The sequence below is a fragment of the Cupressus sempervirens genome, chromosome 7 (assembly GCF_028749045.1).
Source record: "Cupressus sempervirens isolate cs-2001-9-10 chromosome 7, ASM2874904v1, whole genome shotgun sequence".
Classification (NCBI taxonomy): domain Eukaryota; kingdom Viridiplantae; phylum Streptophyta; class Pinopsida; order Cupressales; family Cupressaceae; genus Cupressus; species Cupressus sempervirens.
In genome coordinates this window covers 266811363-266826807 of record NC_143124.1, presented here as the reverse complement: position 1 = coordinate 266826807, position 15445 = coordinate 266811363, and the positions used below count along the sequence as shown (strand labels likewise).

The 15445-nt window shown below is 31.8% G+C and overlaps 1 pseudogene; it reads left to right on the top strand.

Annotated features, from left to right (window-relative positions):
- The first annotated feature begins 3780 nt into the window (after nt 1-3780).
- Nucleotides 3781-15445, top strand: part of LOC149546462 (magnesium-chelatase subunit ChlH, chloroplastic-like) — a 60275-nt pseudogene continuing 48610 nt past the window's right edge.

Here is a 15445-nt window from a genome sequence, read left to right as displayed (position 1 = left end):
ACCTTTCATCCTATGTTGTCTAATTGTGATACACTTAGAAGATTATAATTGTGGCCTTCAACATAGTATGCATTATCACATGATATATTTTCAATAAACTTAATGCTACCTCTTCCTTTGATTAGACATGGTGCATTATTACCAAATCTAACATTATTAGCATCGTATTGAGTGAAGGTAATGAACTTACTTTTGTCTCTAGTCATGTGATGAGAGCATCCACTATCTATGATCCACTTGCTATTTTTGTTCATGCCAGTTACCAGGGTTGTTACTTCATCTTCATATGATTCATCTTTCATGGCCACATAGACTACTTCATCATCATTTTTATCTGAATCTTCTTCAACAATGTAGCATCTCTTGCCTTTGTCTTTGTTACTGTCTTGTTTTTTGTTTTTTTACTTTCTTCCTTCTATGTAATTCTTATTTTGTGTGCATCATGTTACAATCTAACCAATTTCATTGCAATTGAAACAAATGATAGGAAACTTACCTTTGAATTTGCCTCTTCCTCTATGAAATCTTCTGGCTAGCAATGCCTCCAATTGGTCTACATCATCTTCATCAATGTTGCTATCATTGGATACATGTTTTCCTCTTCCATTCTTCTTCTTTGATTGCAGTTTCTTGGTGTCTTTTACTATCATCTTAGATTTGAAATAAGATTTAAAGTTTTCTACCTTGTAGATGTCAAAGTTGGATAGTTAAAATGTAGTGAGTCTTCCAATTATTCCTTCAAAGGTTAATGCGTTTCCTTGTACACACCTTAGTTCTTGGATGGCTGACACTCTTATAGCATAGATAGGGAGTGGAGTTCTCAAGTATCTGCTACTAACTATTTCTTCTTGTAGTTGACCACCCAAACTTCTTATTGCACTTACCATTTCTTTCATCCTTGCAACATACTGAGTAGCATTTTCTTTCTCTTCCATCTTCATATCATCAAACTTTCCTCTTAGGCTTTCTCTTTTGGCTCTCTGGACATTATCATCTTCTCCATAGATAGTTGATAGGGTTGTTCACATTTTGTGTATAGTATTACATCCTTTGATGTCATCATATTCAACATAGCTGAGTACTGAGGCAATCTCCAACATTGCTTGATTGTCAAATCATCTACAATAAGGGGTCCTACAGAGTCTACATGATCAACTATGACTAAGGTCTATGCATAGTCACCTATTGATCCAAGGTGCAATTTCATCAAACATTTCCATGCAGCAAAGTTGTGTCTATTGAGCTTGGGAACATATCTTTTGGACATCCTAATCTGCCTACTGCTAGCACCTTGAAATTAATCAGTAGTGAGCTCTAATACCAATTGTTAGAATTCTTTTAGAATAAATGAGAGGGGGGTGAATTAGTTATTCAAGGTCTAATATATCCAATTCAAAAAAATTAACTATTCTATAGTAGGCCCATACATGCTACTATTCATCCAAGCTTTTATCCTTTTATCCTAGCAATTTACTATAAATCAATATGAAGTAATGAAAGACATAGAATCACCACATAACATAAAGATTTACGTGGAAACCCAATTTGGACAAACCACCAGTAACATGCTACCCTCTTTTCTCACCCTTCTGAAGTGATGCCCTATTAAAGGCCTGCCCTGTTAAAAGCTACAACACACTATTAAATGTGACCCTATCAAAGGATTTCAACACCCTGTAAGGAGTGTGCCTTGTTAGAGGACTTTAGAATATTCAACTTGGAATGTCACCTTGTTAAAGGATTTACAAAAGGCTACTAGGACCGCATGATTCCATAAGACTTTCAATCACCTTCTCAAAGGCTTCTCCACCTAATTGTTAATCTAACCTATCAATATAGGATTTCAATATCTAATACAATGGAAAGAAAGTATTAGAAAGCTTTGACCTGATACTATTTGTAACTTGAACCTTGTAGATCTTAGATCACACTTCAGTTCTTCAATCTTGCTTGGCTTTCTTTCTTTGTAGTTCTAATAGCTTTTTCACCCTTCAAGATCTATCTTCTTGAACCTTTTGCTTGTTATGCCAATGCATTCATCTCACTATTTTCACTTGATCAAATTAGAGCCTTAGTGCTCTATTCTTCCTCACTGTGTCCTTTCCTTGACACTTCACTCTAGCCTTCTCTTGGCTTCTTCACAACTACTTCCTTTCTTGACCATAATTCAATCTTTGACCTATAACTCCTTAAAAAGAAGTTTTGTTCTTCATTTCATGCTCATTTCTTCCCACTTTTAACTTGAATTGACTTGAAGAGAAATGATATTATTTTCCCTCCAAATTGTTCCTTCTATAAACATAATTGGAAATCCATCTGTATTCACCTAGAATTTGTTTGTATAAGACTCTATGACACCAACTAATCATCCTTATCACCCGACTAGTTCACAAAATTCAATGTAACCACCTTATCATCTTTGATCAAGAAAATCTTTGACTTTTCAAATAATCTAGCAACTTGGCACTATTGAAATACTGGTGCTTGGCACATATTGTATTACTCAGCATCAACTATGTTTTTACTGATTCTTGACACCTAAATTTTTTTTCTCAGCATCCACTATATTTCTCTAATGCTTGACACTTGAAGAATTTTTCACTCAGCACTTGAAGATTTTTTACTTGGCACCTGAAGATTACTTGGCACACACTAGATTTTCCACTTGCTCAGCCTCAACTAAAAATTTTCTCGACTAGAACTAGCTTGCTAAACACTCACAGATGAACTTAGTTAAGCTTTACAATTGACCTTTTTGTCTTAGAGTATGTCATCAATACACTATTTCACCAATGTCTTAGCTGATCCTTGTACTTCATTACAACAAAATAACTTCAACCTTTTCTCTAGGTGCTCTAATTACCTCTTATTGGTTAACTCCTCCTTGTTAATCAACTAAGAGATAGTACTTCGATCATATAAGTAATTTTCATTCCTAAAAATAGAAAGTTTGACATCAATGGAAAAAAAATGATTGAAAATATTATTTACCTGTTCCATCATTCTTCAATCAATGAAGTTTCCAATCATTTCAAACAATTTTCGGAGCCAAATCCAAATGTGATTTATAGTTTTCTGACTTGTTTTCTTGCAGGCAATTCTAAGAGGGAAATATTGATGGTCAATATATTTTGATCCTAAATTCATCAAGGCACAATATTTGACAAGGTAAAAGTGTGTCAAAGAAAGAATTGATGTTGTTGATTTCAGAGCCCAGTTATTTTTTTGGGTCAATTTTTAAAGCCAGCTAACAGGCCCTATTAGTAGAGAATCACAGTTTGCAAACACTGGCTAAACAAGTTTTAAAGGTTGAATCAGTGATTGGATGGTTTTTAGTCATGATTAGATATTAATAAAATCACTTTGACATTTCAATTATTTGAAACCAATTTTTTTTTTACTCAAACAAACTTTTGGGGGCCCAACTAATTGCATCCAACTATTAGTACCATTGAAAAAATCAACCCCTTTAAGTGCATTTAAACTAGGTTGTCCACTTGAGGTCCATGAGGTGTTTAATGTGTCAAAAACCTTGCATTCATTCTATCTATATGTTCCATGATGATAAATTTCCATTCAGAGCAATTCTGTGAAGTCCTATTTTGAGCAATTTCCAAATCTGCATTTTTTCCTAAGTGTAAAACAGTGACACAAGGCCTAGTTTGCAATTGAATATCTTCCACCAAGTAATGTTTCATGACTCATCACTTTGGAAGTGTTTATTTTTCCTTTGAAATTTTTAAAAATATTTTGAGTCAATAGAACAAGGCAAATATAGCCATGGAAGAATTGGTTGTTTTAATAGTCAATAAAATTGTGCCCAATGTGAGAACTTTCAATACAATCTTTAACGCTTCTTGTAATATAGAAGATTTTCAAAAGGGGACTAAGCTCATGCAAAGAAAGATGCTAGTATATGCAAGTGGTAATGATAGCAAAAGGAGAGAGGCCATGACATGGAATCAGGTAAGAGCCCCACGATTGAAGAATGGGGAGGCAGACCATGTCATAGAGGAACCCACACACAACAAAAATCAATTCTTTTAATGAAATGCATGTATGAAGGAGGATGTCAAACCAGAAAAATAGCCACAGTATAAAGCATAGGAGGCATCATTTATAGGAGCCTTCTTTTATATGAGGTCAAAAAAATGAGTGTTTTACAAATGCACAAAGTAAGCTGGAAACTACAGTAATAAGATGGAATCTGCCACACCAGATTGGGGAAGCCATTGTCCTGAAGTGAAGACACTAGAGGAAATGATGAAAAGAAGATGACATCAAACTTATGGATACATGATAGAAAGATTATATCTCTTAGTGGAATCTTCTTTCTCACATGCACATCTATTTTCAAAAAGGATGCCATTATGAACTACGACAAAAGGAAAGAAGCCACTGGAAAGAGAGTAGGGCATTGGGAGATTTTATCCCACATTTCTTGCACTTGGAAATTTTCAAATTTTAAATTCTCCCACACTCAATAAGTGTAATGTCTAATACGACATGGCTTTTGGAAGCCTAGGTTGCCCATGGTGGACCCCTGATAGCTGGATCCGACTACAAGGAAATGTTGAACCGAAAAGCACCTGTTGATGTTAGATGATGTGGAAACATCGAAAGACTAAATGTACATGATTGTACCATGTGGTGAATCTAAAGGTAGGCATATTAACACTCCTCAAAGTTGAAAGGAGGATAACAAATGGAAGAATGCACTTGGGCACCACATGGCAATGGGCTCAGGCTAGTGGTGAAGTGGTATACCAAGTTAGTGGATGATGTGGTAGTGTAGGTGAATTAGAAATGGACATGTGGCAATGAGGTGTCAAGGTCAAACCAATAGTATAGTGCCACCTAGCACACATTTGGTGCTTGGTTGACTTAGAAGAAAGGTTGAGAATTAATAAAATATTACTTGTTTTAATGTTTTATTAAATTATTGATAAATCACTATTCATTTGTAAAATCAAATTTATAATTCTAAAAACCAATAGTTTATACTATAGAGTTTTTTTTTTGTTTTTTTTCAAGATTTTTCATTTTTAATGTGCAAAACTTGAGCTATGAACCTGATTTTCAAATGCATACAAGAGGGCCAATTTTCACCCAAAATATGGACTCCAATATACTATTGGAATAGAGAGGAGATAAGATGTCCATTTTTAAACTAGTTTTTATATAGGTGGTCATTGGTGCATGCTATAGGGGGTTTTGTATTTTTAGTGGGATGCTCAGTCCCAAGCAATAATTTCATCAATGCAATTATAGAATTCAATTAAGACACACTTGATATGCTTAGTTCACTCAGTTTGGTTGAAATTTGATAAATAATGATGTATTTTATCTCTAGACATAACTAATTTGGCAAGAAATAATAATCTCTAAAAAATTTTGCCAAATATCTAAGATATTTTATGATTTTGGAAGTTTAAATGAGTCAAGATATAATTTACCAGTTGGGGGAAGAGATTAGAGAGATGTTTTTAACTTCTTGAGGAAGCTTTCCAAGTGGACACATGTCATCTTCAAATAAGATCTAGGAATTCATCCTCTTCTCTATCTTTCTTTCTCTCATTTATTATGGGAGTTCTAGTTCTTGATATGTTTTCATGATTGTGATACCATTTTCTTCAACAATTTCTCTTGTAATGAACAACAAAAAATGAGAATATAGATAGTTTTGATCTATTAGATAGTTTTTGAATTTCAATTTCATACATCTTATTCTATTTTTTTCAAAGAAATAAATGAAAAGGCAACAACAAGTTATTCTTCATTCTAATATATTGTCTCCCTTTCATGTTGTTTGTGATCTTTTGTGTTTTGTAAACAAAGAGTATGAAACTTAGTTGCAATCTATTGGTTGTATATGTTGATTTATTTTTCTTATGACTCAAAAAATTATGTAAATGCTTGATTCATCATCATAGGATTACAGATCTCATGAAGGGATAGGTCAAGTATGAGATTCAGAAAGATGCATATATTTAATTCACAAAGTGGATAAGTAGATTAGGAAGTCCCGATGTATGACATATGTCAATGACTTTCAAGGATGTGTGTTAGGGGTTTGTATGACTACCAAATAGTTAAGGAACTTATCATTTTGAAGGATCATAGGGATATGTTGCCCATGTCATGTTTTGTTGAACTCAACATCATTAATCAAATGGTTTTTGCTTTAATGTTGAAGAACTGAAATGTGTTGCCCTCACTTAGCTTCACAATTTCTTATGTCATGTTATTAGCTATTCCATGTCTAAAATTTGTGCATAAGTGCTATAAGATTAAGGTTTTTTATCTACTTTGTTAGATTTAGGAATATGTTTTAGCACTGGTACCATATACATTGAATCTAAGGTACACCCACCTAGGTTTTGCAAAGCCTAAAGTATAAGAAGAGTCTAGCCTTATAGTTAGCCTCATGTCTGGAAGGATGTGTTTAAGATGGGAGTTAGCTATCCCTAGATGTATCTTGTTCTCATCAAGGTAATTTAGAACCTTGTTGTTTCAAAACACCAAATCCTACTAGATAGGATCATCCTCATTCTATAAAAGCTTTAGCCAAACATGATGCTCCCTATTATTTCTTTGCCATTGGTGTTCCATACTACGAAAGATTACTTATTATCAATTCACAATTGCATCCATTTCAGGGTACACTAAAGGAATCTCTTCCTAAGCATGATGGTGGTTTAGAGCCCATTACTTTTTCAAAGTGTGATGCAAGAACTAGTAGTTTTGTTTTAGGAAGTTAAGAAATTACATATCTACGAGTAGCCCAAATTTCAATTGAAAAATGATGAGTTATCTTTGGAAACACTCATTATCATATCCTTGGTGATGATAATATGATTTACATTTAAACAAATGTGTAGAACTCATGTTTCTCTTTAAAAAATTAATGAATATTAAAAATTTATGTAAATTTTTACTTGCTAACATCTATGTATCTCTTTGCAAGAAAGTCCCATGCAGTCTACAAGTGTGTTAAACAACTTTGTGCATGAAAAAATAAACTTGGGTGACCTAAAGGAAAAAGCACAAGTAATTTTATTTTATCGTCCAAATGATTTTTTGTTTCTAATTAAACTTTTAAGGATACCATGTGATGTTGGCACCACAATCCTTAATATTATATTTAATAGTGCAAAATTATTTTACCATAATCACTCAGAATAGGTTTAGTGACTTATTGGTTTATATAGAAGCCTCAATGGACTTATGAATTATTACATGATTACAGAAGGAAAAGAATGTTTCTAGCACCATATTCAGTTTTCTACTTGATAAAGGCAATGTAGGGACTAAAGCTTATCTCAATTCATTCTCTTTAATTTTAGTGTTATGTATTTTTTACATTGTTATAATGTAGAAGGCTTTTTGAATACTCCTAAAAACAATTATCAAACATAAAATTCATGAACAAGAGGTATCCAACTTAGCAAGATTGTAGTTCATAATTTATAACGAAAAATAGACTAGCCCTTATAGTGTCCTCCATTATTTATACTTTGATGGATTTTTGTGACCTATTGTAGAACTCTTATTTTGGCATAGGCTAGGGGAACATTGGAAAATGTGAAGTGGTTGTGTTGTAAACTTATTTTTTGTACTTGCTAGAAAAGACGAAAGTCATGTCTTTAGTATGGTGTAATAATTTTATTCCATGATACGTTGTCTCCTTTCATGTGTTCTTACACTTAATGAGCATCAACCATCTTCTCACACTTTACATACAAGTTAATAAGTTTTAGAATAAGGTAATTAACTTGTATGTGAACTATTAGGGACTAAGTGATTCTCATAAAGTGTTAAAGCACATGAAATGTAACACTATGTCATGGAATATTATTATTACACTATACCAAAGATGTGGATATCCTTGGGATGCACTCGCACTTTTCTATTAAATGTAGTGAACATGTTTACAACCTGATGACTTCACCTTTTTTGGTGTTCTCCCAGTGTGTGCTGAAATGGGAGCAATGGAACAATGCATGGGCATTCATCAAAGCATTAAGAATAGAGGAATACCATTAGATGTTGTAATTGCAACTTCTCTTGTAGACATGTATGTAAAATATGAAAGAATAAATATGGTACATGCTCTATTTGACAAAATGTGTCATAGAAATTTGGTCTCATGGAATGCCATGATTGTGGGGTATGCACAAAATGTTTTTTTTTTTTAAAGGCCATGAAAACTTTTACATAAATGAAACTAGTGGGGGTAAAGCTAGACTCTGCAACTTTGTCAGTTTCGTCCATGCTTGTATTCAAATGGTAGCTCTAGAACAAGGTAAAACATTCATGAAATCATAGTTGAAAGAGGGATTTTTTTTTTCAATATTGCAGTCAGAAATGCTCTTGTAGCTATCTATTAAACTTATATTCTTCACTCAAATATTTATGCAAAAGTGGGTAGGTAAGGTGAGGCTCAAATGGAAATGATATTTATAAAGGAAAGAAATTAAAAATATTTTAACACTTGAGAAGATGTTGATTTTGAGAAATGAAAAAAAATAGTAAATCATATAAAAATAAATAAATAAAATATGACATTCTAGAGGAGAGATTCCTCCTTCAAAATGTATAATTTTTCCTTTGGTTAGAATAGATTTGTTTTGAAAAATGTGGTGGGAGATGAAAACTATTGATTTTAGGTGAGTTGAAATATTAATTGTTATCAAAGGAAAAGTATAGGTCAAAAGCCAATTATTTTTCATTGATCTAGATAAATATGTCATCTATACAATAATATGAAATCAAAGGGAAAAAGGTTTATTTCCATATCATTTTGTGGTGGGAACTAGACCCCTAATTCTCAGATTTTTTATCAACTAAAAAATCAATCTTTAAAATTAGGAAAATATATCAATTATTTTAATATAAATAATCATTAAAAATAATAATTCTTATATTCATCCATTCCTAGAAATTTCATTAATCTACTTCATTGTGAAATTCTAAATAATAATACTAGTTTTATGCCATTGAAGTTGAACGATTATACTTTTGATAGCCTTTTCCTTTATAAAAGGGTGACACACATTTGTCCTTTTATGATGATAATCTACATGCATAAATGAGAAAATTTTATTTAAAACAAATTTATAATGCTTTGATCAATTTGATTATTTAAATTTTGGTTTATATATATATATATGTGTGTGTGATTTTATCAAACTACTGATGTTCACATTGAGTAATCAGGAAATTTGACCATGGAAATAATCAAAGAAATAATAATTTACCCTATGTGCAAACTATAAGACCAAGGTTGAATCCAATCAAGTGATTCAAACCTCTTGTTAAGTGTTTAATTTGTATCGCAATTTGTATGTATGTGTATCATTTTGTATTTTGTGATATTTCAAATAATAAGTAAGAGTAAATCTTATGGTGTCACTTGACACTCATTATATGCATATGTATATTGATGTGTCAATTAAGGTTGGAAACATAATCCGTTAAACTAATAATGATTTAGTTAGTAACCTAAATTAATTTCCCTTGATTAGAGTTTAGAGGCATGGTTATGTCCTTAGGATTTTGGAGATAAAACATTTTCAAACAACTTGTATAGGTCATAAATTGATCCTAGAAGCCAAACTGAATACAATCCAAGAGCCCAAGTGGTAGGGGTATGGGTTAGGAACCTTTTTCACCCTTCTAGAACTTCCTAGCAACATTTATGGTCCCTAAAATATATCAATTTCCCTTTGCTACGAAAATGGATTATCTCCACAAGGTTACCAAAGTTTACACTCTTGCTAAGAGGTTTCCTTTATGATAAGGGAAAGTGGGGAGACCAAAGGAGGCTTAGAGTCAAGATTGGTGTTATTGCTATTTTAGGTGGATGAGCTTAGAGAATATTTAGAGTCCCATTGAAGAGTTGGAGCGTGTTCACCCACTCTCTATTTTTAGATTAGTCAAGTTTTGGAATTGGGAGGAGGAAAGGATTAATCTCATCATAAAACTCATTCTTTTCATAACCTTTGTGAATTTTAGGTTTCTCTATTGCCATGGATATATTCATTTTGTTCATTGCTTAAGTGTGTCTGTAAATATCTTGTATTTTTGGAGTTTTTTTTGTGTTCTTATCATGTGAGGGATGGGTATTTTGGGATTTTAATTTTTTCCTTTTCATGTTCTTTTTCTTATTTTTTTGGAAAAACTATGAAGAGAGTGTTGGCATTACTCACCCTTGCATAGGGAAGAAATGACCATGTATGGGGGAAGGGGTTAGTTAGACACCAAGATTGTGTAGAGTATATTCTCATGGTGAGTAGAGGGAAGAAATGTAAGGTGTATGGGTCCTTGGATTCCAATGACATTTATCTTAATTTGGTTAAGATAAGGAGGAGAAAGTATGAAATTTTATGTGAGTTTATAGCTTCAAAAAAACATGTATATTGTATGATTTTACATTGAGAAATCTCATACTTGGTAGTCCACCTTTACCCCTTATTTATGGGTTCTATGTGAACCCAACTGTACAAGCCTTAGAAGGGTGTTCTTATATATTTCTTGGGATGTGAGATTTGATTTGGCTGTCACCTAGTCGGTTCTAGTTTCTGCAAGCTTAGTGGGTGCTCATTCAAGGCTTAGGATGGCAGCTGGGATCTCCATGGTTATTCTAAGTGGTTTTGAAGATTTCTTTGATAGGTTCTTATGATGGATCAACTAGGTTTTGAAGCCTTGTTAGGGTTCCTTGAGTCATTTTAGGAGACTTCTCCTTGTGATGAGCTTTTATTATATCTTGTAATCTTGTTTAAAAAGGGATCATATTAAGACCTTCTAGATTGTATTTCATGATGCATATGTTATTGTAATAAGAAAAATTGTGATCTTTATGTATAAATTTTACGGTAGAATGAGAACTTGTAAAAAAAAAAAAAAAATTACAAATCACCTATAATTGATTAGAATAGCATAAATACAAAAATCTAGTTGTTTCACAATTCAAAATCTTGTAGCCATAGCTTTAAATTTTGAATACAAGATGATTTATTATATTAATGTTATTTTTTTAATAAATAAATTTAAATTAGATTAGGGGTAGATTTATTTATGTCATAAAAAAATAAATTTGATGTTCAATTGATTTAGTTCTATAGTTGCATCTCAAAATTGTTAAAAAGACACAATGGAATAATTAATATGCATTCAAATTTCAATAATCAGATGATGATTACCCCATTAATACATTAATAATCCCTAATATCATTTATATAAATTTGAAAACATAGCCATTAAACCCAGTTGAACCTTCTTATGTTTCTAAAAAAACATGTTGATGAAAAATGCAAAAATGTGCATCTATAGGATGTGGGAAAATACATGGGAAATAACTTTATTTCTGAACATTAGTTAGAGAATATTCATTAAGTTCCCTTTTATTTTCCCATATGTAAAAAATTTATTCAAAAGATATATATATTTAAATGCAAATAAATATATTCCATGCATGTAATTATATTCCATGCATGTTGATCATCCTTTCTTTGGAATTGACTTGGCAAAATGAATTTATGAGTATGAAAAGGTTCAATGTAAAACAAACTTTAAATTTTATACTCAAAGTTTTGGGTATGTGCAAGATCATGGTGTGCCAAAAAGTGGTGATCTGAAAAATCTATAATTCCAAAATATGTCAAACCATTTAAAAATCTATTCCAATTTTTTTCCCACCCACCATGATACTAAATTAAAACAATTAGTATCCTTATAAGGTCTACTATATCTTTTCATACCAAACCTATATGGTTAATTTTAAAAACATCCTACAAATGTGCTTTTGGCCTATTTTATGTGATTTTTACTTCAAACATGCAGCTAACGACTTTTTTTTCACCAAAATTTGATGAAATGACAAGGGTTTCTTAATTTTCTTATCTTTCCATAAATGTAAGGTTTGTCAAATTATGATTTTAGTAAGCAATTATTGCTTTTTTTCTAATGGAGTTACATATAAAGTGTTAACTAACACACTATTTGAAAAAAAAATATAACTTTCAAATGGTACAACATTTTTTAAATCGAAAAGATGCATCACATTCCATGTTTCTTCTACTATAAGGAAAAAATAATTGAAAAATGAATTTTGTAGAGATTTGAATTAGTTAAGGTGGTCAGACACAAGAGTTTTTTAATTCCAAAAATACTAAAGTCAAAAATTAATAATTAATTATTTATTTAGAATAAGAATACCCAAAAATATGTGTCACATCCAAGCATGAGACTACTACTTATATCTAGAATATTATTAAAAAATATTATCATTTGATTTTGACTAATATGGTAATACATACGTCTACTTCTTATTTTCATTATGAAATTTTTGTAATATTGCATTAAAATTTTCATGCCCATAATTCATAGGGCAAAAACACAACTAAATTTTTATTTTCATTTATTTATATATTATTATTTGTTTTCTAACAACACACTACTAACTAGGATCCAACCAATAATTCAGTAGTTTCATTATTTCATTTTATTTCAATTACTTTGCTAATTATTATTAACTTTACATACTCATGTCCCCCTCTTTACTAGTTACCTAAAGAATAGTTTGGTGGATTATTAAATTTACCCTAGAATTTCACTATCCATCCACTATATGCCATTGCTTTACAATTTTGTTATTAAATCGTAAATATAACATAGACCTAAGATAATATAATTTATAATGTATACATATGTTAAAAAAAATAACTAACCAATAACATTTCTTTATCAAAATGGAAAATAATTTATTAATAATTTTTTTTTACAAAAAATATCACCCAACACCCCCTTATTCATAACCCATCTACATGACACTTATCCCCCCTCCAACTAACCCATAACTCTTTCCTAGGCATGCAATTTTTTTTCTAGGCATGAGAATTTTTTTCATAACACTAATGGTAGAGGTGCTTATAGAATGCCTTATAAACAAGGACAAGCCTACGTGCCCTTTCATAAACTCAAAATATGTACTTTTTGCTTAATTCTAAAGCATTTCTAAATACCATAAGTAAGTTGATTTCCCACACAAGTCATTAATGTTGATAGTCAAGGGTTTTTTCCTAGGTGTACTTGCAAGGATAGAAAAAGGTGTATATAATGTCATGTTAAATCTCAAGAAACAAGGTGTCTAGACTATGTATAGGTTTCCTAACACTTTCTAGAGTCATGATAAGGGTTGCAATATTTGATTGTATATTTCCCAAGCATGTAATGTCAAGAGGTGGTTTTTCTTTCTTTTTTCTAATTTATTATTCTTGCTTGGTGGTAGGTTCATGGGGTAGTCGGCTAGGCAAGTGGGAAATTTACAAGTGCTTTCTTTCTTTTAAAAATTTATTCTTTGCAATAACTCCAAAGCTTAGGTAAGAGGGAATAGTTAGGATAAAACATATTTTTTCATTTATTGTGTTAGGTCAGTTAGAAATTATAAAACATGTTTTTTTCTTCTTCTTGATTATTAAATTTATATATCCCTTGCATAGGGTCATACCATGAACAAGGGCTAAGTTTGACATTTATTTAAGAGGAGGATTTTTGAAAATGATTTACTTTTGACTTGTCAATCCAAGGTACTAATATTTTATTCAATGTCTATTATTTTATTTGACTATAATAGAATAAGACCTTTTTCTTTTCTTTTCCCATACATTTTCCATAATAAAAATATGTATCTATAGGTCTCATTTAAGCTTACCTTATTTGTCTAGTTCCTTTCATGTATTCTCTATGGTTGTTAACATTGAATTGGTCATGGTCTATCATTGCATTATGCTTTATCATTTTCTATTCTAATAAACAATTTAACATGAAGCAAACTATTATGTTGCTAACAAAATCCAATTTCTAGATGGAACTCAAGAATTCTTTGAATCTAAAATTTCATTGCATCAAATATTCAAAATACTTTAATGCCATCCAATTCCATAATTTAAGCTATCTATAAATCCATTACTATCAATTGCATATCTTACAACTAATTTGATTTCAATACTAAGCATCAAGCAACTAAATTATTCTCATGTAATTGTAATTGAGGAGATAAAAATATCAAGGAGATAATGTCCAATTCATTCTTAATGGTATATCATGACACAAAATTCATTCCTTCAACACATTCCAAATTTAAGTATAGATAAGATAACATCAACACATCAAAATCTCTCCTTCATGTTCCTTTCAAAATTTACTTTCAACACAATATCAAGCATGAACAAGGGTGGTCGAATGACCATATCAACCTATATGCAATGGAAGGACCAATTGATACATAGATTTTGAAAATCTCTGTCTCTATGGACATATGAATTAGAATAATAACAACTCTGCTTCACATAACAAGTGGAGTTTATTAGTCCATTTCCAATACAATAATAGTATTCTTCTCCTATGCAAGAATAGACTACATGAACTTGAAGCTTCCAAGCTCATCAAATGAAAACCTTTAAAAAATTTGACAAAAAGAATTGGGGAAGCATGGAGGCTCACCTCCCAACCTAGGCCCCAAGGAGGCCACCCACCGAGCTTGGGGAAGCAAGGCATAAATGGTTGCATACTAGACATTCACATGCCATGCATATTCACAACAATATGACAAGATTTTAACACAATAAATTACAACACATCCCATCCCAAGGCATTGCACAAAGATTCAAGAATTGAATCATGTATAGGGTGAAGGTGGGCTCTCTCCATGAGGAGCATTTCCAAAGCTATGATTCACAATATTCACAAAATCTCATTATCAGCATCCCCTTTCGAGGATGACAATATTTTTCCCTCCACCTACATCATTATACCTTCCTAAATGCAAGTATCAATAATATCACATTCCATTGAACCCACAAAATTCATCTCCACATATGGGAGAGTTCCTTTACTACATGTGTGAGCCAAACTAACCCCTTCACTGAAGCATCTCTTCCCTCCCAAGGTGAGTGATGCTTCACACCCATTACACAAAATACACATAACATAGAAGCAAAACAAGATTCAAGGAAAGATTCATACAAAACTTCTCATGTGCAAGACTCAAACAATACCTTTTCCCACAAACCACATCTACAATACACAAAAATTTCATCATGAAATGAAGAACACCACATCTATTCTACATGCAAAATGAAGAACACCATGGATCAAGGGTAGCAACCTCACTCCAAGCAATGGAAATGGATGGTTATAGAAGAGCTCCTTATCCTCTCCCTCCAAACCCTAGTTGTCTCTAAAGATACAGAGTGACCAAGTGAGTTTCCAATTTAGCCATACCAATATATATCCCTCTCATTTTCAGATTCAATAAAGAATGCAATTTTTTTTGGGTCTCCTAGGTCTACTAGGCATCATTGAGGTCATTATTAGCCCCCTAACTTAAAGTATTAACATGTGTAGGGTTTTTTTTTTTTACAAAATCACCTTAGAGTTACTT